The following is a 23,306-nucleotide window of genomic DNA, read 5'->3' as shown; positions in this document are numbered from 1 at the left end:
TAACCACTAGTCTACAATGCCTTACTGTTCTAGCAAAAGCTGATCTTATGGAGACCCACATACATGTTATAAAGTTATCCAACTTCTAGATCACAGCATGCCCTGCTAGGGGCCTAGAGAAGCTTAGGTTCTGTTAATGACCACAAAGTTCAAGAAGTTTGCAGAATCCAAGACCAGCTTTCTTCTCCTTTTCCCTGTGCTTCAGCAGATATCTTGTTTGGCTGGATCTGCATAGGTAAATGTCTGACCTTCTGTTGCCACCTATATTTTGGGGCTAGATTCCTGGAGCACAGGGTTGTCAGCCTGCATGCAGCATGGTGCAATGCCTTTTGTGTCACAACAGAAGAGTAAGTGATGGGAACACAACCATACAAGGCAAGCTGCATGATAAAATACTTTATCCTGGAGGAAAAACTTTCCCCTTCTCTGATGAACTGAACTAATGATACTGGAGTTGATGGGTCTGCAGGAAAGGAGACAACTGGTTCAGGGATGTCTGAACTGTTCACTTAGCCTGGCTCTTCACCCTCACCATTTGCAGCATAGGAGGCAAAATCATTAGGGGCTGCACCAAGTTGAAGGTGAGCTGTTGTGGACACCTCTGTGGAGTTTGGTAAATGCACCAAGTCCATGAAAAGTGGTTCATACCGCAAATGATTCCTCCTGGATTCTGAGCTTCTGGTCCAGTAGTTCCTCCTCCTTCTGGCTTGTCAAGGCCTGCACTGTAAGCTGGAAGAACTCCTCGTTCAGCCCATCCAGCATCTTCTCCAGCTTCGCAACCTTCCACAAGAGAACACAGGCTATTGAGACTCTTCAGTCAAAGAGCCCTCCAGTGTGCAACCAAGTCAATTGACACTCAAAGGAACTGAAGCCCTGATCCTTCCCACATGGAAATACACAGCGCTTGGATGCAGAGGTGGAATAAATATATATAAATAAATAGTGTTGGCGAGCTCACACTACCTAATTGCAGCCTTTCCCAGCACGAGTCCCTGCTGGAGACGGTTAGATGGGCAAGCCATGCGGAAGGTCACAGATGTAATACCATTAAGGAGAAAGAGTAACAGAGGAGAGGCTGTGAGGAGAGTCCCCGGGCTCTCTTACCAAGAGTGACAATAGAGAGTGGTGGAGCAGTGACACTTGGGGGAGCACCTATTCTCTTCTAAGAGTTGGCTGGTCTGTAAATCTGTCTGTCTGTCATACTAACAAGGCTTTTAAAACTTACTAGAAATTTTGGGTGCCCATCTTTCTAGGGGCCTGATTTCCAGAGTGCAGGTGCTTGGCACTTTCAGAACTTCACACCCCTTTAGGAGGCGTTAAACTGGGCACCTCAAAACTGAGGCACCCAAAAGCCCTGGTGGCTATCGGTATGGTGGAAATTTTAAAATAAAAGACTGAAAAATGAAGAGAAAATGTCATAAACTCAACTTCTTCAATATATAGGGGTCTAATTCTTCTCTCTCTTACACTGCTGAAAATCAGGAGTAATTCCACTGACATTGATGGAATAACATCAGGGAAGAACTGAATGAGCTGAAGGAGAATCAGATTGTCACACGTTGGCTGGCACCTGTGAATGAAGCAGGTACAGCTCTCTTGCACCACAATAGGGGCTCCCGGTTTGGCCCCTTAAGAGGGTGAGTAGCACCAGAGGCTATAAAAGGTCAGGGAAAGACCCGGTGAGTGTCATTTAAGAAAAGTCGGGAGACTGGAGGGGGGTCTCTGGAAAGCAGAAAGTTCTCAGCACACCCTCTCTGGAACGAGGGAGGAATGATCAGGGAGCCAGTGGAGGGTGTAGCCTACTGCCCTTCCTGAACCTCAGACAATCAAGGCCAGAGAAGGCTGGAGGCTGAGAGCAGGAGAGGAAGATGTTTTCTGGCTCTTGGAGCCAGAGAGCTGAAGCCAGCGGGCCAAAGAGGCTGCTCTGAAGAGCTGGGGCATGGTAAGGGATGCTGGGGCGGAATCAGAAAGCCAGGTCACGGTGAGGGACACTGGGGCTGGGCCGGAGAGCTGGGGTGTGGCGAGGGACACCAAGACATGATGAGGGACACCAGGGCTGGGCCAGAGAGCTGGGGCATGGAATGCTGGAGCTCTATTTGATGTATTGCCTGGATTACAGTGTTGGTATTTGTAATGTGCATGACTTTTTCTTCTGTAATAAATTATCCCCACAAGGGCCATTTGTATTCAAGGACACTTTGGACTATTTCTAGGGACTCTGAATGACGGAAAGTAAGATGGGTGGGCCTGTCATGCCATGGCTGCAGGAGAGCATGCCACGCGGGGTCGCCCTATGATATAGGCCCACAGCCTATGAGCGACTGACCTGAATGCCAGAGGAATCTGCATTTCTCTTATCCCCCTCACCACTCCACTTCATTGCTCCTTTTCTCCTTGAACTTTCCATCATATCCTGAATCTCCGCCTGAAGCTGAAAACATTGGTAATGTTGCAACCTAGACACAGAAAACACAACATGCATTTCCAGTATGACTCCTCTGATCACCCTCCAGAGTCTCCATTTTAATTCCTTCTTCACCTGCAATAGGCGGGAAGGGAGTTGGGGAAAGAGGATGAGAGAGTGAACTGATTCACTTGCAATCTCATCGCAAGCCTGGAAGTAAGACTGATAGGGTATGTCTACACAGCCCAGCTCTATAGATTTCAGCTAGCAAGGCTTGTGCTGGTGCTATAAAAACAGCTGTGTAGACAGTGCTTTGAAGTTGTGGCTCGGGCTCTGAATCCCACCCCTTTCCCTAGGGTCACCATAGCTTCAGTAGAGCAAGATCTGACTACTTCATAGTTTTCTTTCTCCAGAAAAGTTATTACAGCTAACAAAGCTTCTCAATATCCAGCATGTTCCAACTCTCCCTTGACTCTGGGTTTGACATATTTTGGGCAGCTTTTGCAGGTCCATGCAGCATAAGTACACTGTGAAATTTGTCCTATAGAGAACATTCATGTAGCGTAAGGGGTGGAACCAAAAGCAAGCAATGAGACGTCCGCCATTTTTTTTTTTTTTTTGGGAGAAGACAGTCTAATAATGCCAATTGTTGGGAATTTCCCCCTGCTATTCAGCTTAAATATTCCTTAGCTCAGTCTCCTCTTGTTATTCCTTCAGTGGTCCATCCTATCGCAATCCTTCTCCCCCCTTGGTATTACACCCTTCATGTACCTGTAGATAGTTGTCACATCACCCTCAAGCTACGCTGCCCATTTTCAGTGGTAGCTCTTTTAATAAATCATTGCAGAAAGCCTGCAGTGTTATTTGGCTCACAGAACTCTTCCTGGCACGCTGAAGAAGGAACTGCTACATCTCTCATTCTCATTACAACGTTTTTTAAAGTACTTTACAAATAGTAATTAAATACACCTCATAACCACTGGTGTGAAATAAATACGTCATATTAGCCCCATTTTTGCAAATGGGGAAATTGAGACTCAGATGGGGGAGGGTAAGTAACTTGCTTGATTACTAGAACCCTAGAGTGCACAGACCACTAGACCACACCTCTCTCACTGCACACAAAGCATTCTCTGGGCTCCTTTCCAGGGCTCATAGTCAGAAACTCAGCTTGGATGCAATATCAGTGGCAACAGCTGCACCCATGGCTTTGATCTGTATCCAAACGCAACTTTGAAAGCAGAAGCAAAGTAGCCTAACACAAGAGTAGGAGAGATATATGCCAATTATCTAATTAGGCAAAAACTCAATATAGGAATGTACAGCAGTTTTGCTCTGTAATTCCATAGGGAGCAATTAATAGATTCACAGATTCCAAGGCCAGAAGAGATCATTGTGATCATCTAGTCTGACCTCCGGTATAATACAGGCCAGAGAACTTCCTCAAAATAATTCCTAGAGCAGATCTTTTAGAGAAACACCCTATCTTGATGTAAAAATTGTCAGTGACAGAGAATCCACTAGGACCCTGGGTAAATTGTTCCAATGATTAATTACTCTCACTGTTAAAAATGTATGCCTTATTTCCAGTCTGAATTTGTCTAGCTTCAACTTCCAGCCATTGGATTCTGTTATACCTTGCTCTGCTAGACCAAAGAGTCCATTATTAAATATTTATTCCCCATGTAGGTACTTATATACTGTGATCAAGTCAGCAGTGCCACCCCTTAACCTTCTCTTTGCTAAACTAAGTAGAGTGAGCTCCTTGATTATATCACTATAAGGCAGGTTTTCTAATCCTTTAATCATTCTTGTGGCTCTTCTCTGAACCCGCTCCAATTTATCAACTTCCTTCTTGAACTGTGGACACCACAACAGGACACTCTATTCCAGCAGTGGTTGCACCAGTGCCAAATACAGATGTAAATAACCTCTCTGCTCCTAATTGAGATTCCCCTGTTTATGACTCCAAGGATCACATTAGTCCTTGTGGCCACAGTATTGCACTGGGAGCTTATGTTCAGCTAATTATCCACCACGACCCCCAAATCTTTTTCAGAGTGTCTGCTTCCCAGCATAGAGTCCCCCATCTTGTAGGTATGGTCTATGTTCTTTGTTCCTAGAGGTATACATTTATGTTTAGCTATATTAAAATTCATATTGTTTGCCTGCACCCAGTTTACCAAGCGATCCAGATTGCTCTGTATCAATGATCTGCGTTCTACACTATTTACCACTGCCCCAATTTTGTGTCATCTGCAAACTTTATCAGTGATATTTTTTCTTTTCTTCCAGGTCATTACAAATATTAAATAGAGTAGGGACAAGAACAGGTCCCTGTGGGGCCCCATTAGAAACACCTGCTCAATGATCATTCCCCATTGAAAATTATACTTTGAGACCTATCAGTTAGCTAGCTTAATCCATTTGATGTGGGCCATATTCATTTTATATTGTTCTAGTTTTTTAAAATCAAACTGTCATGTGGTACCAAGTCCAATGCCTTTCAGAAGTCTAAGTATGTTGCATCAATACTATTACTTTTATCAACCAAACTTGTAATCTCATCAAAAAAGATAGCAAGTTAGCTTGACAGGATCTATTTTCCATAAATCCATGTTGGTTGGCATTAATTATATTACCCTTCATTAATTCTTTATTAATTGAGTCTCAGATCAGCTACTCCATTATCTTGCCTGGGATCGATGTCAGACTGCCAGGACTATAATTACCCAGGCCATCTCATTTATCCTTTTAAAATAGTGGCACATTAGCTTTCTTCCAGTTTCTGGAACTTCCCCAGTGTCCCAAGAATTACTGAAAATCAACATTAATGTTGTCCACTGCCAGCTCTTTTAAAATTCTTGGATGCAACTTATCTTGACTGACTGATTTAAACATGTCTACCTTTAGTATCTCTAGTTTAACATCATCCTGAGATATTAGTGGAATGGAAAGAGTGTTATCATCATACAATGAGACTACTTCCACTGTCTTTTCCCAAATACTGAACAGAAATATTTATTGAACAATTCTGCCTTTTCTGATTATTATTGATAATTCTAGTATTTCCATCTGCTAATGGACCAATCCCACTGACAGGATTCTTTTTGTTCCTCATATACTTAAAAAAACCCACCCAAACCTCTTCTTATTGTCCTTAACTCTACTGGCCATAGATTTCTCCTTGTGTCCCTTTCCTTAAATTTTTTTTCTACAATTCCCAACTTCTGATTTATGTTCACTACTATAAGTTTTCCCTTTTTTCAATTATCTATATCTATATCTAGCTAGCTAGCTGCCTTTACTTCCCCTCTAAACTAGGTTGGTTTTTTAACCAATACAGCCTTCTTCCTTGACTGTGGAATTGTGTCTTTTGCGACATCTAGTAAAGTGTTCTTAAACAGCTCCCGATTATCATCCACATTTTTCTCATTCAATTCTTCCTCCCAGTTGATATGGCTCATAATATTTTTTAACTGTGTGTTGATCTCCAGTACCTCTCATGTTGGGATTTCTCAAGGAATTGGGGATCTGGTGACATTCGGATGCTCAGAAGTTCTTCAAATATTGTCTGGGAGTCAAAGCAAGTGGATGGTTTGTCTTCTGCAGGATCCTAAAATGAGCACCAAGAGAAAGGAAACAACCCATGGGGGTTACAATTCCAGAGCCTTATTTCCAGAGATGCTGAGTACCTGCAATCTTCCACTGATTTCAGCAGGAATTGTGGGTATTCAGCACATCTGAAAAAATCAGACCCAAAGACTCTCAATCACGGTGTAAACACCAGAGGGTCAATCAAAAGAGCAACGTTTCCTCTCTGATCACACTGGATACTGCAAAAGTCCTGCAGGGAAATTAACTAACGAACCTGATGAGGATTGGCTGCCTCTCATTGCAGAATTACTGCCATTCATGCTTCCCGGGCCATGTTTCACTTTTGGGTTGTTAAAAGTGAAACTCAGCAGCACCTCCGAGCTTGGTGCTGATACCATGTAAACCCACTAAAGTGTAACGAATTCAAGTCAAAACCATAAATCAGCCCCAGGTATGCTCAGAAGGTTCTTTAATGCATCAACAAACCTTGCATGAAGTCTGAATTTTCAACAAACCCGGCTAAACCAGGCAAATTTTGGGTGGATTGGAGCACATTTCACACTGCTCTAATCCACTGTGCCCTTGATCTGCATGTGTAATTGTCACTGCCGCTAATGGAAGTCACATAATCTCAACTACCTTCTCTACTGCTCCCCAGGAACACTGGAAAAAGGCATTGGCTAGAGCTGTGATGCCTTTGTTGAGGTCCATCTGAAAGCAAGAATGAGCAGTGGCAGCTGCTGTAGATCCTGGAGAAAGACAAAAGTAGACAGAGTCACACCCCATTCACACCGCTCATCTTTAGCGATCACAGTCCTTTTAATCCAATAGTGTAACCTCTTTAGCCATTAAATAGCCTCTCCACTGAGCGCACATGGTAGCAGACGAAAGAGCAGCAAAGGCAAAAGTAACCAAAGCATTTGTCCAGCAGAAATAGTTTTAGAAAGAATGGAGGATGACAGTGAGAGACACAGGGTCTCCATACACACTGAGGAAGTTTCCCCAAACACCGCAGTTGAGTTTTACAACTAGTTTTCGTGAACCAGTATAGGATGAAGTTGGTTGATCTGACTGTATAATGTTCAGAATGCCACAGTAACATCGTACATGTAATACATTGTGTTCCAATGGAACTCAAAGTATGTCCTACACTCTATGGGTCTGATTTTCAGGGATGCTGAGCACCTGCAGTTGTGGTGGTAGGCATCCATCACCACTGAAAATCTGGTCCTATATGTGTAGCTGACTTCCAGTGATGCAAGGGGGTAACCAACAAACCAAAGACAAGCTGTAGTTGTGGGAGAACGATATTCACCAAGGACATTGGGGCAAACCCATATTCTTACCAAAAGTGCCATGAGATCTTTAGGGCCTGCTTCTACTCTCACAAAAGAGAAGCAAGTCCTTGATGTCCACATCAGGAAGATGGGACCTTAAGCTGAGCTGAGCTTAATGGTATTTGAACCTATAGTTCCAGTCATTTCAAACCTGATACTCAGAGTCCCAAGACAACCCCTCTGGCTGGTTAATGGAAAAAAACAACACACGTTTCTTTATGGGAGATGTCCAACTTGGATTGATCATGATGCTATCCTAAAGTTAATTAAAGGAATCAACCTGGATACTCAGCAGCCTGCCAACCCAGCTAGCATATGTATGCTACTTTCACTATCCCTGGACATGTACAGCCCATCTAGCAGACACCTGGCTCTATTTTCTACATATATAGAGATATAAAGAAAAGCTTAATTAAGTTCAGTGACCAGAGGGGGGAATCTTTAGATTGGGGATGATCTAGGAGCTTTGGGATTCACCTCTATTGGTTTCAGATCAGTAGCTCAACAGCCGCATAGAGGCTGCTAATACTCATTAGCTGAAGTTATAGAAAGTGGCTCTGAATTACAAAACTCTGCTTGTGATGGTCTGACATTTCCTTGGTGTGTGATTTGCATGGTAACTACAGGGTAGATGCATGCTCTCTTTCTCTTGCCAATGATTCACTGTGAAGCACAAACCCCACTAGCTGCTTTCTGCAGTGATGTAATGATAGTCAGGAGTTGGAGCAATGGAAAAAATAGTGCAAACACCTTTAAAGAACAGACCAGTTCACTTATCAGCTCTGAAGCCTGCAAAGGGATAGAAAATAAGAGTAAAATCAAGGCTAAATCCTCAGCTGGTGAAAATCAGCATAGCTCCATTGACTTTAAGATTTATTTAGATTGTAGGGTCTTTGGGGCAGGGACTATCATGTTGAATTTGTGCAGCACCTTGCACAATGGGGTTCTGGTCCATGACTGGACACCATGTTAATACAAATTATAATAATTTTAGCAGCTGGAGACCTGGCTCTCAAAGAATTCAAACATTGAATGAAAGCCTCCCTTGTACTGGGCTGTGATCCTACTGCTGGAGAGTGCCCAGGGCCTTTGAAGTTTGGGCCTCAGTATCAGGGCCAGAAAGGGCTTGAAGCATCTGGGGAAGGGAAATAACACGAGTGGTGTCACGTAGAGCAGCACTGCAGGACTCTAGATAGAGCTGTGTCCAGGAGCAAAGAAAACCAAACTTTGCCCAGACAGCAAACTCTTACCAAGCAACAAAGAAATTATTGGGGCTATGAAGACATCCCTATAAAAGAACCTGTTCCTCACCTGCTGAGTCACAGATAGAGTATAAATAGCAGACACCCTGCTCCCATCGATTGCTGCCACTCATACCTGCTTTGATCCATGCCATGGCATTCAGCAGGATGGCTATAAATTCCCCGGCATTCTCCAGGCGTGCTGAACATATATACAGGAACCTGTTGGTGGCATCATAGTAGGAATCTCCAGGGCTTTGGAAAGCCTCTTGGACCCCTTCCGGGCTTTGGTCTGGGACTGTCTGAGCCAACATGAGTACCACAGCCGGGTGGGAGCAGGCCCGGCTTACCAGGCGAATCACAGTGCAGCCAAAGCGGTAAACCACAAACTGGCGAGGGGACAAGCTGGACAGATCTGTGGTGACCAATGAATTCCTGGTGGACCTTGGAGAACTGTCACTCGAATATGCCTCTGGAAAAGAAAAGCCACAGCAATTCAGGTAAGCAATCTAGCATAATTCCCTGCTCTCTGGAGCTGTCTTCCTTCTGTCAACCAATACCATTTCCAGCTCCCTGGAGCTGTCTTCTTCCCTCTGTCAACCAATACCATTTCCTGCTCCCTGGGGATGTCCTCCACCTGTGAACTAGCACCATCCCTCCTTCCTCTGTGAAATTCTCCACAATAAGCTACAATTCTGCAAGCTATTTCCTTCCCATTATCACAGGCTTCCAGAGAGATACTTTCTGGGGATGCACAGAGTGTAGGTGTAATGGCACCCTGCACAGAGGATTATGCCATTATCAACTGCTGGGTTCTTTAAAGAAGGCTGGGGCAAGCGAGTCCAGTGTCCACTGCCAAGCCACACTTTTGTGGTCTCCATATACAAACTGTCACATGGTGATACTTCCCATTCCCACCCACCTAGCTATGATTGAAGGCTCCCTGTAGCTTCAGGTTTAGCAGCTTGCCTCAGACACAGGGCCGGCTCCAGGCACCAGCATTCCAAGCAAGTGCTTGGGGCGGCAATCTGCAAGGGGCGGCAGTCCGTGTATTTTTGCCACTTCGCCGAATTTGCAATTTCGCCGAATTGCCGCTGCAGATGGCGGGGGCAGTCCATGTGCCATTAGGGCAGCACGCGTGTTTCCGCGGTGGCGGCAACTTCTATGTTCAGCTGCCCACAGCGGCAATTCGGCGGCAGCTTCTATGTTCAGCTGCCTGCGGGGGCAATTCGGCGGCTTCTGTCTTCTGGCTGAAGACAGAAGCTGCCGCCAAATTGCCACTGCCGCGGAAACGCGCGTGCCGCCCTAACGGCACACGGACTGCCCACGCTGTCCGCGGCGGCAATTCGGCGCGCTGCTTGGGGTGGCAAAAACAGTAGAGCCGGCCCTGCTCAGACATGTCCAGTCCCCAGAGGAGAGAGATCCTCAATCTCCCCTAAGCACTGTCACTCTTACTGTCATTTTCAGCACAGAGGCCAAGAGGTGAATGGGCCCCAGAGACTGACTTTTCCTTTAATCTTTCCCAGCCAGGATTGAGACACACTGCCAGGGAAGCTTGCCCTTTTAATACTTATGCTGTACCTGTGGATCAACAGAGGACTTCATTCTCCAGGGAGGTCAATCCATCTGCTCTGACTCATGTTAAACTAGTTAATGAACTGCAGAGATATTTTATCTATAAGACTATGTAAGAGTCACTCATCTGGGCGCAAATGTAGAGTGGACTTCGTAATTAATGATTCCTCCTCCCGACACTAATCCTATATGTTTGCATTCTGCACCTCAAGGGGCACAGGCTGCAGGACACGCAAGAGGAATTTTGCTTCATTACCTGCAGCAGAAGCAATAGGACACTGCTGCTGCTTCTCCAAAGCCTGCCTGATCTCACGCAGGGTCCTGGCGAGGGGGGAAGTTGCCATCAGACTCTCCACCTCAAGCTCAGTCAGACAGGCCAGCATAGCCCTCCCAGGCTGAGGACCTAGACCTGGGAAACACAGACATGGCATGTCAGCTAGAGGAGCACCTCCAGGCCTGGAGAAAGGAGGTGGCTTCATGAAGATGGCTGGACAGGTGGGTAGTTACTGTGTAACACATTGCCACAAGCAAGAACTGTAGTGCCTAGAGAGAATGCTTCTCCTGAGACCCAGGTGGTAAGAGAATCACGGAGCTGATGCTCCTTCATATCTAGATGGCGTCCGGTTCTCCAGACAGCATCCACCTAGTGGCTGATCAATGGAGTGGCACCCAACATCTTTCACAGGAGGTGGTTGCTGAGTGCATAGCTGCAAATGGCTAGGGCTGCTGCAGATTTCCCCCCATCACAATATCGTTCTATGCACTGGGGGTGAGGGTCCATGTGCTGTAGGGCCTTTCCTGGACTGGTGTGCAATGGGAGCTTACTGGGCAATGCTCTTTTACTTTACCACCACTTTAAAAAGACCTCCCTGTAAATACTAATTATAAACTGTCCAAAGAAAATTAAAAAAAACAAAAAGTGTCGCTACCCATACACTCTGGTGATTATTTTAACCAAGTATCTTTCTTAGCAGCCTCCACAGCACCCCCTGAATTGTTACCGTGTCCACAGCTGAACCATGGCTCTTACCTTGTTCTTCGCAGGTGACAAAGGGGCCTTTCCTATTGGAGCGTCCATGCTGCTGGAGCCCACCAGGATCCTGTATGACAAACAAGGCCCAAGTGTCATAGACATGGACAGAGACACAAGCCATTGGGAATAATACAGAGGTCCATTTTAGGTCAGCTGTTCTTCACCTGCCCTCCCTCCGCTCCTGCTTTCCTTTGACTGGCCAGGCTGGATTCTGCTGTCCCATCCTGTCCCTGTACGTGCTGTGATGGCTCTTGCTTCACAATCGTCTTCCCACAATGGACTTTACCAAGCAGGATTTTCAGAGCTTTCATTAACTCTGTTGCCTCCCGCCACTCAGCACCTAATGAATTCAGCAACAGCAATAATCAAAGATTGTGCCACACATTTATAAAGCCCCACTCATTCCCAAGTGCTTTAAAACCTATACGCAAGTCTCATTTATCCACCACTGACATGCAGCCAATGTGGCCGTGGTTTACAAGTGCATGGTATTTTAGGACAGGAAGCTAAGAATGCTGTACTTACACTACTGGGAGAATGTACAGATGCTCAGTGGAGTTAACGGAGCTGGGATCTGACTGGGGCACTGAGGTTGGGACTAACAACCTTAGTAGAGCCTCAGTTTTACATCTCATTTGAAAGGGAGCTCAGGAGACAGCCCAGTTTCAGGCTTGACTTGAGCTTTATGAATCCAGACCACTGCTGATGGCAATAGATTCATGGAGGATAGGTCTATCAATGGCTTTTAACCAAGATAGTCAGAGACACAACCCCATTGTCCGGGTGTCCCAAAACCTCTGACTGCCAGAAGCTGGGACTGGACGACAGGGGATGGATCACTCGCCAATTGCCCTGTTCTGTTCATTCCCTGAAGTGTCTCGCACTGGCCACCGTCAGAAGACAGGATACTGGGCTAGATGGACCTTTAGTCTGACCCAGTATGGCCGTTCTTATATACTTAATACCTGTCTGTAACAATGTGCAACCAGCGCATCTCATCTGCAGCCCTTGTGGAAGAGTCCTACAGATTAGAATTTAATAGGGTTAATATCTACGGGGCTCTCAAAATTAGAACTCTGTGGAATTGAATGGAGAATTATGACTTATCTTATGCCATTCCACAGAATTTAATAGAGAATTATAGGTCTGCTATGGAATCCTATAGGTTGGGTCCAATAAAGCCAATGGAAAAAGTTGATAATGCCCTATTGAATTTCTTAAGGTTTACAGTAATGTCTATAGAATACTATTACATTTCTATAGGACTCTATTGATTTCACCCTGTTTGATAGGCCTCTTCCCCAAAGGAACTCACCTAAGGAGCTGCCATCAATTCCTATGGGAATTGTGACTTGCAGTGACATGGAAAACTGGGATATTGAGTTGTCTCTTCTCTCCATTTACATGAATCATGCCTTTCCTAACCATGCTGTGGATGGCTCATGGAGCACTACCTGACATCCAATCCCTACTGCTCCCTTCCCTCCATTCTGGTTCTCTCACCTGTGTGGCCCATTGCTTGAAAGCCTCTGCTGGTCAATTCGTCATTTTGCCCAATGCCCACGGCTGCCTGGGTGCTCCCCTGGGTTCTATGCACTGAGATGCTTTGCCTGGTGAGGCCTTTCAGCCCTTCAGAGTCCAGAGTTTGCACCATGTCCTAGTTACAGAGAGCAGCATCGTCATGCTTTACCGCTCTTGTATTCATTCCTCCCTTTCACAGCCTCTCCCACTAAGCACACAGACACCATGGGCTAAATGACACCTTCACATGCAGGTCCCATGCTGGCATCCCAGGGCAGAAATTGACTCTAGATCATGTGTATTTGTAAGGACACTATAGTATCAGGTGAGCTTTGTGTGGCTTAGAATAAGAGTCTAAGAGTATTCTGTACGCCAAATGACAGGTGCAGCAGTGAGTGTGCATCTCCTGAACACAGGGAAGCTCCAGAAAGGATTCCAGGAGCCCCATGGCTGTGCCTAACTGCTCTGTAGAGCCCTCAGGGAGCAAATACACTGCAGCCCCTTGCAGAACTACAGCTGCCCGCCCATGCTACTGTCTGTACAGTGCAAATAAATCTAGCACCTCTCTCCTGGACCAGGCAGTAGAATGAGACTCAGAGCAAGGAGCCATGCTTTCAGCAAAAATGTAGCAGGTACCAGAAACATTTGTGGCGCTGGAAACCACACTGGACATTTAAAATGAGTTGCCCTTCTGGTCACTGTGACCCGGGGCAGCCGAGTTCCAAAGTGCTACTGGACAGGTCACTCCTGAAAGGAATGTTGCATTGTGGGATTGCAGCCAGAGGACCGCTTATACCATTATAGTTATGTGTTCATCCATACTGCCAAAACTGTACTGGCAGGAGGCTCATGTCTCTCCCCAAAAGGAGCGGAAATGCCCCAAAAAGCAGAGGGTTTTGTTGTTCGGGGACAGAAGTAAGGGTGGACAATCATGAGGCTGTGCAGAAAATGGATCAGTTTTGCTAGTACAACTTTCTAATGCAGACCAGGCCTAACAGACACTGAACATCTAGCTAATAGGCTAAGTACCCGGGATCCAGAGCCCACAGGTAGCAAAAAGCTGGAGCAAAGAGTTTCATCCGATACTGCCGTACTATATAGCCCAGATCAAGCTCAGAGGTATTTCCACTGGGAGCAAATTCCAGAAGTGAAAGCCAGGAACTGCCTTTTGGCTGGCTGTCATGCGTGTCACCCAGGGGACAAGGTGTAGAAGCACTCCAGCTACATGCAAGGGACTGGGCACTAGGGGAAGCTGTTGTCTGAGAGAGGTGGGCTCTGGGCACTTCCAGGTTCTGTAGTGACTAGCTCCCTGAGCTTCACCCAGAAGCGGACTGGTAGCCAGTGCAGAATGATATGTTCCTGCTGGTCTGCCTTGCTCAGAGAGTGGACAGCTGTATGCTGCACCTGGTAGCCTTTCAGGTAGCTCCAGGTAGAGCGTGCTGCTGTAGTCTAGCCTATATAGAGGTAATGAAGGCATTGCTAACCACAATGAGGTGAGAGTAGAAGGATGGAATCTCTTGCCCAGCTGCATGTCTCTCTGGCCATTGCTGCTACTGGGAATCCTCAAGCACAGCAGCTATACGGAGTAAATTCCTACCCAGTAAACTATCTATGCTACAAGTTCCAAGGTTCCGAGATCCCCTTCCTTAAGCTCCTCTCCATACTGACCATCAGACCCTGGATCCTCTGGCTGATCCCCCTGTAAAAGGCCAACACATCCACCCTGTGTTTTGCCATCTGAGAAGCCAGGTGAAGGTTTTGGTCCTCCAGTTTATCATATAGGGTGCGGACGCTGAAATCTTCCAGGTCCCTCAGTGCGGGCTGCTCGCCTGAAACACAAAGTACCTCTCATTTCGCATTGCTGACTGGAAGGCCTGAAGATATTTCTCTCCTTGTGAGTCACCAGCTGAATCTCCAAATGGGTATGATCTCATGATACACCATTTCATTCTGGGCCTTTAATACCAATCTACATCCCAGCATGCTTCACAGAGTGCAATAAACGGTAATGGGGGAGAGAGAAGTGTGGTATGAAGGAGGAAAGGAGAGTCGAGTCGATGAGGCAGGAGATACAGGGAGGCTGTTGCACATGGCTGGAGCTGCAAGTGGCTGCAGAACAGAAGGCCTTTACCTAACAATGGCAAGACTGTGAGGGTCAGAACCAATGCTAGATACCTGGAGGGAATGGAGCAGAGCAAGATATAGCCCACAGTGAGGGTGGCTGGATAAAGTGCTTTGAGGGTTCTAATAACTAAGAACCATCCATGGATCTGTCTTCTGAAATGAAAAGGGAATCCCAATGGATCTGTGGATACGGGTGATGTAGTCAGATACTTTTGTATGTGAAAGGAGAGCTGTGGTGTTCCTATGAATTGCACATTTATTTTACAAAGCTCATTGGATTCACCCCACCTTTCCTTGTTTGGAGAACAGAAACCCAGTCTCAGTGGGAGCGCAGAAGGAATGCATAAAGGGCCAGCTACAGTCTTTTCATAACTCGGCCCTGTACTTCCTGTGTGTCCTTAAGTCACATCTCCTGCACGTGTCTTATTCTGCTGATCTCTCCCACAAGGAGAAAGAGACCAGCCTTTGTAAAGCGCTTTGAGACCTGTGGCTGAAAAGTGCCAGTTAAGTGCTAAGTGTCATTCATTCTCTGATATTACCATTGGGGTTGCGTGGTTTACACCACAGCAGCTTTTGCATATTAGTATGTTCTGACTGTTGGTGCAGTGCCTAGCTGGAATCACGCTAAAAATATGTTGATTATTGTTTTTCTAGGAGATGAGAAAGAACAAACGCCCGGATCCAAGGACCTGCATGGCAGTGGAAATGACAAAGCCATCCTGTCTCTCTTAGAGCAGGGGCCAGTAAAAAGACAGCCACGGAGCACAGATACCAGGTGCTGTTTTTTCAGAACTTCAGGGAACTTTGCTGAACAGAGCATGGAATCTTCTCCCCTTGGAAGTTCCAGGCCCCACAGCCCCAGCCCACTGTGTCCTGTTAGGCTCTTAGTTTTAGCTTTTTACAGCACAACAGTTCCCAGAGCCAGTAGATGGTGCCACCTGCTGGGCCCTGAACTTATTGCATTAGCATGAACCACACCTTGAGCCCATCGCCTCTGAGATGTTGTCACTGAAGGAGGGGAAGAAAGACTGTAGGTTGCTGGGCACTTAGAGAAGGTAAGAGCCAACAGCAGAATACAGGGCCCTCATTTTCCAGGAGGCTGGCTTTGCTCTTTAATGTTGTGCATCCTTCCCTCACCTCAGATATCCTGAGGGTGGTTACCCTCCTCAATACGAGGTGTGTGTGTGTGTGGGGGGGGACTATTAAACCCATTACACAGCTGGCAGGCTCCTGTCCCACACTGGGGAGAGAGAAAGTGTTTGAATGGAAGGAGGAACCTATCAGATGTCTGTGTCTCTGAGCGACATGACAGCCTGAGTGAGTGTGTGACCACAAATGTATGGGCATCAGCATGAGTTTCCAAGTGTGCAGGCAATGGGATACTATGGTATGGGCGTGGTACACGAATGAGAACAGAACAGAATAGAGTTGGTGGGAATGAGTACAAACAAGTCAAAAGGAGAGAGTCTAGCCTTTGACAAAATGCTTTACCTGGACCATGGATAACTCCTTTCTCTCCACCATCAGCTCCTCTTCCAGAACCCTGGGGACCAAGGGCTTCATAGTACTGAAGGCTGGAGGGAGAAAAAGAGAGTGTGATACATATCCATGAGTGGAGCAGTACACGCACGCTCCATGCACCCACTCGCAGTTTTCCTTGTTGATTCTGGAGTAAGAGGGGTATGGAGCAGAGAACCAGGCAAAGTGATTCATGCAAAAAGAGTGAGGTGATGGCATTGTGCAGGGGATGCCGGTGGAGATGTGAATGGGAGGGCCCTGGAGTGCAATAGGGGAAATGACCACTCTGTGGGGAAGCAGAGAAGCTTCATCTCTGTGCAGTTGAGGACCCATCACACTGGGATGTTGGACAGGAGTGCAGTGCCAAAGGCCAACAGGGATCAGGACCCCACCTGGACTGTGCAATAAGAAGCCCGTTTCCTTTATTGCTCTTGCACTCTATCCTGCAGACCTCTATTTGTATGCCCCAGAGCTAGCGGAGTCCCAGCATGCAGACAGACTCACCTGTCTTTAATGAGGATGTACTCGGGTGGGATGTGTGGCTCACCCAGGCTCCTCCACCGTGGCTTCCAGTTGTTCATGGGACTGGGGCTGGAAATGGGGGGCCTCAGCATGATAGCCAGGGTCATCAGCACAACCGTCAAGCAGCCCAGGACAAAGAGCACCGCTAGAAAGACCAGGCGAGATGGCCGGATGAGGGAGCTATGTGTCAGCATCAGTGGTTGAGTGCCGCCACGGTACCTGGGATGGTACCATGGTGCAGAATGGTTGGGGCCTGGGCTACCCTTTTATCTACTGTATAATTAGGGGAATCATGGAAAGGATATCACCTAGTGATGGACTGGCCTTGCACATCCAACAAGGGAAACCCTAAAGGCCACCTGCAAATGGAATCAACAGCATCCCATTGCCTTCCTCCATTGGTGCTGATGCCTCCAGCATCCACAGCAGGAGGGGCACTCACCATTTCTGATGCAATCACCACTGATGTGCTTCAGAGGGGCACTGCCTTCTCCATACCCAATAACAGAGACATCTAGCAACCTCCATCATCTTGGCTAAGCACTCCTCTTCTCCTTAGCCCCAACCTAGCCCAGAGGAACATTTAGCCACCCCACCCTCACTAATCGCACTCAGGTAGGGAGGATTGTGGAATGGTCCCTGTAGGCCTGGCACACGTGTGGATGGAAGAGGAGTTCAGCACTGACGGATGAAGCCGGTGATGGAAGCTGGTGCTCAGGCTTGCAGGCCACACTTTCATGCATATTTCTGCTCTCTCTCTCGGCTAGTTGAGGGATAACAGACCCAGGCCTGTGAGAGCCCCCTCCAGAGCTGTGCTCCTGGGATCAGACCTTCCCAAATTTTTTACAATGAATTTATTTCCTTCCAGTTTATCAGGAAACACTAACAATTGGCGCTCTGGTGCTGAGGAGAAGGTAGCCATTGATTACCTGCATTCTTTCCATGAGAACTTGGGGGGAAAGGTGGCTGCTCTACGTATCTCCCCTTTAACTCCTGCCTCAGGCCTATTCCTAGCTAGGGACAGCAGGAAGCCTTGAGAGGGTTGGCTCCAGGAGGGAAGGGTACTGATGAGAACAGGAAAAGGCCAGGGGCTTGATGCTATTTACAGAGAGGCAGACTGGTTTAAGCATTTGTAACTGTTGCCTGATGGGCTTAAGCACCCTCTGATGCATCTGGGGATGGACTGGTGAGTGAATGAGAAGGAAGACTCTGCCATTGGCGCAAGAGGAAAGTTATGGGGACCCATTACCTAAAATATAAACAAGTTCCCCTGCCCGGGCAGGGGCTTAGCACTGAAGGGCTATGAAGTGCACGGTGCCTTTCCATCCCTAACACAGCCCTTTAAAGGCCATAGTTCTATGAGCACCTCCCCTCTGTCAATGAACTTCTGCCCCAGTGGCACCCAGTAACCCCTGTTGTGGCTGCTCCAGCTAGAATTCTGGCCTTCTGGAAGCTTGCAGAATGTAGCTCACCATTCACACACACAAACGATATTCATCTCACAATGCGTCTGTCTCTCTGCAGGGTGAGGGTACTGAGAGATGCTCCCCATGAATTACAGCAGCTGACCCTGCAGGAGGTACAGGAGTAGACTGGGACAGCTAAATTAACCCTTGGAGCAAGCTCACTAATGTCAAGGGGTTTACACCAGGGATAGTTTTGGCCCATCAATGAATGATGCCTATAAAAGTCCTTCTCTCTGGTTAGTGGACAGAGAACCCTATTAAAAGGGTATGTATCAAATGGGAGCTCATTCCCATACTACAAGGAAGGTCACTAACAAGCTCCTTTGGTTTAAGGTATCAATTTGCCTTGACTGCTGTACCTGAGATAGTTGCCCAGTCAGGAGCTAAATTTAGTGCCCGATGTTTCAGAACCCCGTGTCTGGCCAGCTGGTATGGAGAGGAGGGCTGGAAGGAAGCGTTGACAGGGTCACAGCCCGTGTTCTCCTCGTTCACAGCCACAATCAAGATACGCTCCTGGACGGTGCTATCCCTGAAAACGTATCTCCCAGGATCTAGGAAAACATGGGCAAACCTGAAGGAGAGAAGGAGAAGATACAGACAGATCCAACTGCCTTTAGTGTTAGGTTCTACAGCCATTAGCTTCTCCAGCCAGAAATCTAAATGCCTTATCTGGAAGAACCATTCTTGGGAGGACTCAATGTCCATACTCATTCAGGGCCTGATACAAAGCTCACTGAAGTCAATGGGAGGTCTTTCCATGGACTTCAATACATCAAGCCCTCAATCCAGGATTTTCACATGCTGCTCTTTGCCATAGACCTAGCCTTTCACTGAAGGAACCACCCTCCTCCAGGAAGAAGGGAAATGTACAACATATCTCATCATAACAACGTCACTCAGTCTTGAGCTCCCTTCCCCATTAGCATTAGGAGTTACCTGGAGATGTTGAGGTGAGTCTCCCGAATAAGGTGGTCCAGTCTTCGGAAAGGACCAAAATCCCAGCCAGGATTGCTGTTGTACAGATGCTGCTTCTGATAGACGGGGTAGTGGCTGGAAGTGCGATCTGGGAACGAGCAGCACAGAGTTAGCAATTCTGAGCCACTTGGTTAGGATGGATGCAATCAGGCTGCACCACACTGAGCAATGCGTGGGACTGAAGGGGTGTTACACCACCTAATGATAACACTTTTCACATTACAGCACTGAGGGTCTCACAATGCACTAGTGAAGTCTCACAATCAGGGGGTAGGTACTTTTATCCCCATTGTACAGATAGGAAAATTAAGACAACAGTTAAGTGACATATACATGGCCACACAGTGAGCCAGTGGCAGATCCTAGAATAGAACCCAGAAGTCCCCTGCAGTCAGGCGTGTCTAAAGGTAGAAAGGCAGGGGACATGTAGAAGAGATGCAGGCATGCAGTACCAGCCCATAGTTTGGTAGTCAGTCATATACATGGTGGGTCTAGACACATAGGAAGATTAGACTGACTAGCGGACAGCACATGCATCCACACGACAAGACTCACTGTGGGGATGGATGGTGAGCTGGAAAAGGATGGCATCTCCCACATTCAAACACACAATAGGGTTGGGGATGCAGGGTAAGGGATGGGTGTCCTTGGAGGAGGCAGTCTGCTCGCCACGCTGAACTCTCTGCAATGGCAGATCCAACCAAAAATCTCCTGGGGCAGGCAATGGAGAAAAAGAGGACAGGAGTGGGAGCATTGCCAGGAGAGCACATGCCAAAGAGGCAGCGTCAGACAACACCTACCCCTCGACAATGTAAAGCCACTTTCCTCCCATCTTTCTGCTCTGTGGGCCCAACTCTGCTCTCACTGATACCAGTGTCAACCAGAAGTGACCCAACTGAAATCAATAGTCTGCTGGTGGGAGAGAAGCATCAGGCCCTTTCTCGTCAGTGCATTGATCTGCGAAGATACAGAATCCTCCACGAGTTTCTTGGAAGGCTGGAGTGATCTCATAACTATCAACTACTTAATTCCCAGGTGCCCGAGGGGTTTGAAAGTGTAGCCAATGAATGTCCCTCTGAACACAGGGTCACATTCAAGATTTCCTGTAAAATGAGGACTCCCTTGTGTAATGTGGTGCATTTGAAAACAAATTCCCTCTGCCCCATGTAGCTCATAGGAAACCTAAGGTTATTTGCTGACTCTTCATCTTTACCGAGTTTTCGCGTCTCACCTGTGAGGAATGCATCCAGCATGTCTGTGCTGGAAATAATGAAACCAAATACCCCAGTGGAGCCAAACAGAACCAAATGCACCTGCTGGCTCTTCTGCACGTGTTCATCTGGGCCCAGAATGTTTGTCACCTCCTGTAAAACAGGGCAGGGCCTCAGGGGGACAGAGAATTACCAGTGATACTATTAATCTTGGAATCAGGCTACCTCCCACGTCCCAGCCCCACCTCTACCTTTAATTAATCTGCCTGTGACTGTCTTAGTGATTCTTCCCCCAACATTCAGTCACTACCATTCCATAGGGATTCACCATCCTCTCACCTTCTCCGTATTCCACGTCCTCTGAACAATACGGAGCCACACCCTCCTTTCTGTGCACAGTCTGGCTCCTCCACATCACACCAACACCCTACCTTCGAACTCAGCACAATCCCCTTACCTGGCTGCAATCTATTAGCTCTCTCCAGCCTCACACCACCTGGGGAGCAGGGCCCAGCCTGTCTCTACTCACTCTGTCCTCTCCTTCCTCAACACTCAGGAGGAGCTCTGAATGGATGCCAAGGCTCAGAGAGATCTGTGGGGTGTTCAGCAAGCACTCTCGGTCACACAGCTCTTCAGCGGAGACGTACTGCTCACAGCGACACCTTGCCAAAGAGAGAAAGCGTCTTAGTTACATACAGTCCCTGGGCAAGCAGCTGCAAGATGCAGATGGTTAGACTAGCTCCATTATTCTATAATCTGTACAGTCAGGTGGTCAGTTCTGTAAAAGTGGAAAACAGGGATTGCCAGAGTCGATCACATGCAAGGTCCATCTACTGCAGTATCTCAGACAGTGGCTAGTACCAGGTGCTTCATAGGAAGGTGTAAGAACCCTGAAGCAGGCAGACGCGGGATAAGCTGCCCTCTCACCTATGTTTCATCCTGGTCTCTCATAGATATTGGTTTAAGTCCTGAAGCATAAGGTTTGTATCCCTTCCAGACTTTTTGCTGAGAGCAAGGAGAGGTGAGAGCAACGTACATAGTGAGTCAGTGCTCTCCTGCTATGTTTCTATGCAATCTATTTTTTTACTCTCTGGAGGAGTTTTTGAGGTACAGCAGTTCACCCACACAGAACAGGGTAATGTCCTACAGATACTGACTGACTTCTATATTCAAAAAAAGAACAGGAGTACTTGTGGCACCTTAGAGACTAACAAATTTTGCGGATACAGACTAACACGGCTGCTACTCTGAAACCTGTCATTCTATATTCAAGAGCCTCTACCTGAAACCATGAAAGAGATTTAGACCCAAAATGAAGCATCTCCATTAAAAGGATGAATGAGGAATGAACTCTGAATTAAGACCAAAACTGATGATTAATTTTCATAAGCGACTAATGATTTTGAGAGACCAACTTAAGACAGCTCAAAGTGCTGCTCACTCGCCCCCTGAAGATCAGGTCCCTTTCAGAGGTCTCTAGTTGGGCACCCGTATTATTAGTTACTTTTGAAAATGTGAGTGCCTTGTATTTATGCTTCTTCATTTAGCAGAGCGAAGTCAGTGTTAGTGAATGGAGCCAGAGACCTAAGGCCAATATTTATCCACAGAAAAAGTCCAGCAAGGGGAAAGTTTTCATACCCACTCAGCCCTGCCCTGGAGAGACACTGCCCCCATCTCACCCGGCCCCTCTAGGGTGGGACTGATACTCTGAGCTAGCCAGAGTTTTCATAATAGGAGACTGGAGTGAGACTTACATGCCCAACTCTGCACTGAGTTCTCCGCCCAGCGCACCACAGAAGGGAGAACAGTCATATAGTTCGGGGGAAATGCATTTGCGTGTGGATGCCAGACGGACTTCCCCGGGAGCACAGCGCTCCTCCACCTGCAACAACAATGTGAGCACACGCATGTGAGATAGGGACAAGCACTAACGTTACACCACGGCCATGGCATCACTTGAACTGTCTCCTCCACCCCATCCAACAGCCAAACTCCAGCATTCAGAGGGTAACCTCTTACCCAGTTAACACTGTTACAAAAAGTAGTGGTCAGAACACAGGGAGGAAGAATGAGACCAATTTCACTTCCATTACAGTTCTCCAACCAGCTCTAAGTGAAATGTGCCATAAAGACAACCCCAGAGACATAAGTCCCATAGATATGGCCTCTATTACCATAATACATAAGCACCTCACAACACCCTGGGGAGGGAGAGAAGTATTATCCCCATTTCACAGAGTGGGAAGTGAGGCACAGAGAGACTTGTCCAGGGTCACAGAGGGATTTTGTGGCAGAGCAGGGAATTGATCCCAGACTCGAGTCCCAAGTTTGCACTATCCCCCCATATGTTACATTACCCATCCCCTGAGCCATTCAGTTTCAGTGCGCACAAGGGCTGTTCTGCAGCAATCTTACCTGAGGCTGGCAGTCTTGGTCACTGTTGGTGTCAGAATTTTTCTTGCCTCTCTCGTCATAGTAAACGTACCCTGCTTGGCAGATACAAGAGCCATCTGACTCCTGAAAAGCCCGGTTCAGCCCATGGCAGCTACAGCTGCTAGCCCCTTTGGAGACAACAGCAACAGTGCCATGGAATTAGGTGTGTGAATCAATGGAAGGGAGCATCTTTTGTGGAACAAACTGTGCCCTCAAAAAGGGAACTCGTCCCATGTCATCTGTTCCCCATGGTTTCATGGCGTATCTGCTGACTTTATTGACACACCCAAGTGCACAGTCACTTTATCCTTGGAAGGCTGATACAGCTATGTGGAGGGGCGTGGGGCGA

The sequence above is a fragment of the Emys orbicularis genome, chromosome 15 (genome assembly GCF_028017835.1).
Source record: "Emys orbicularis isolate rEmyOrb1 chromosome 15, rEmyOrb1.hap1, whole genome shotgun sequence".
Classification (NCBI taxonomy): Eukaryota; Metazoa; Chordata; order Testudines; family Emydidae; genus Emys; species Emys orbicularis.
Note: the sequence above shows the minus strand (reverse complement) of the source record.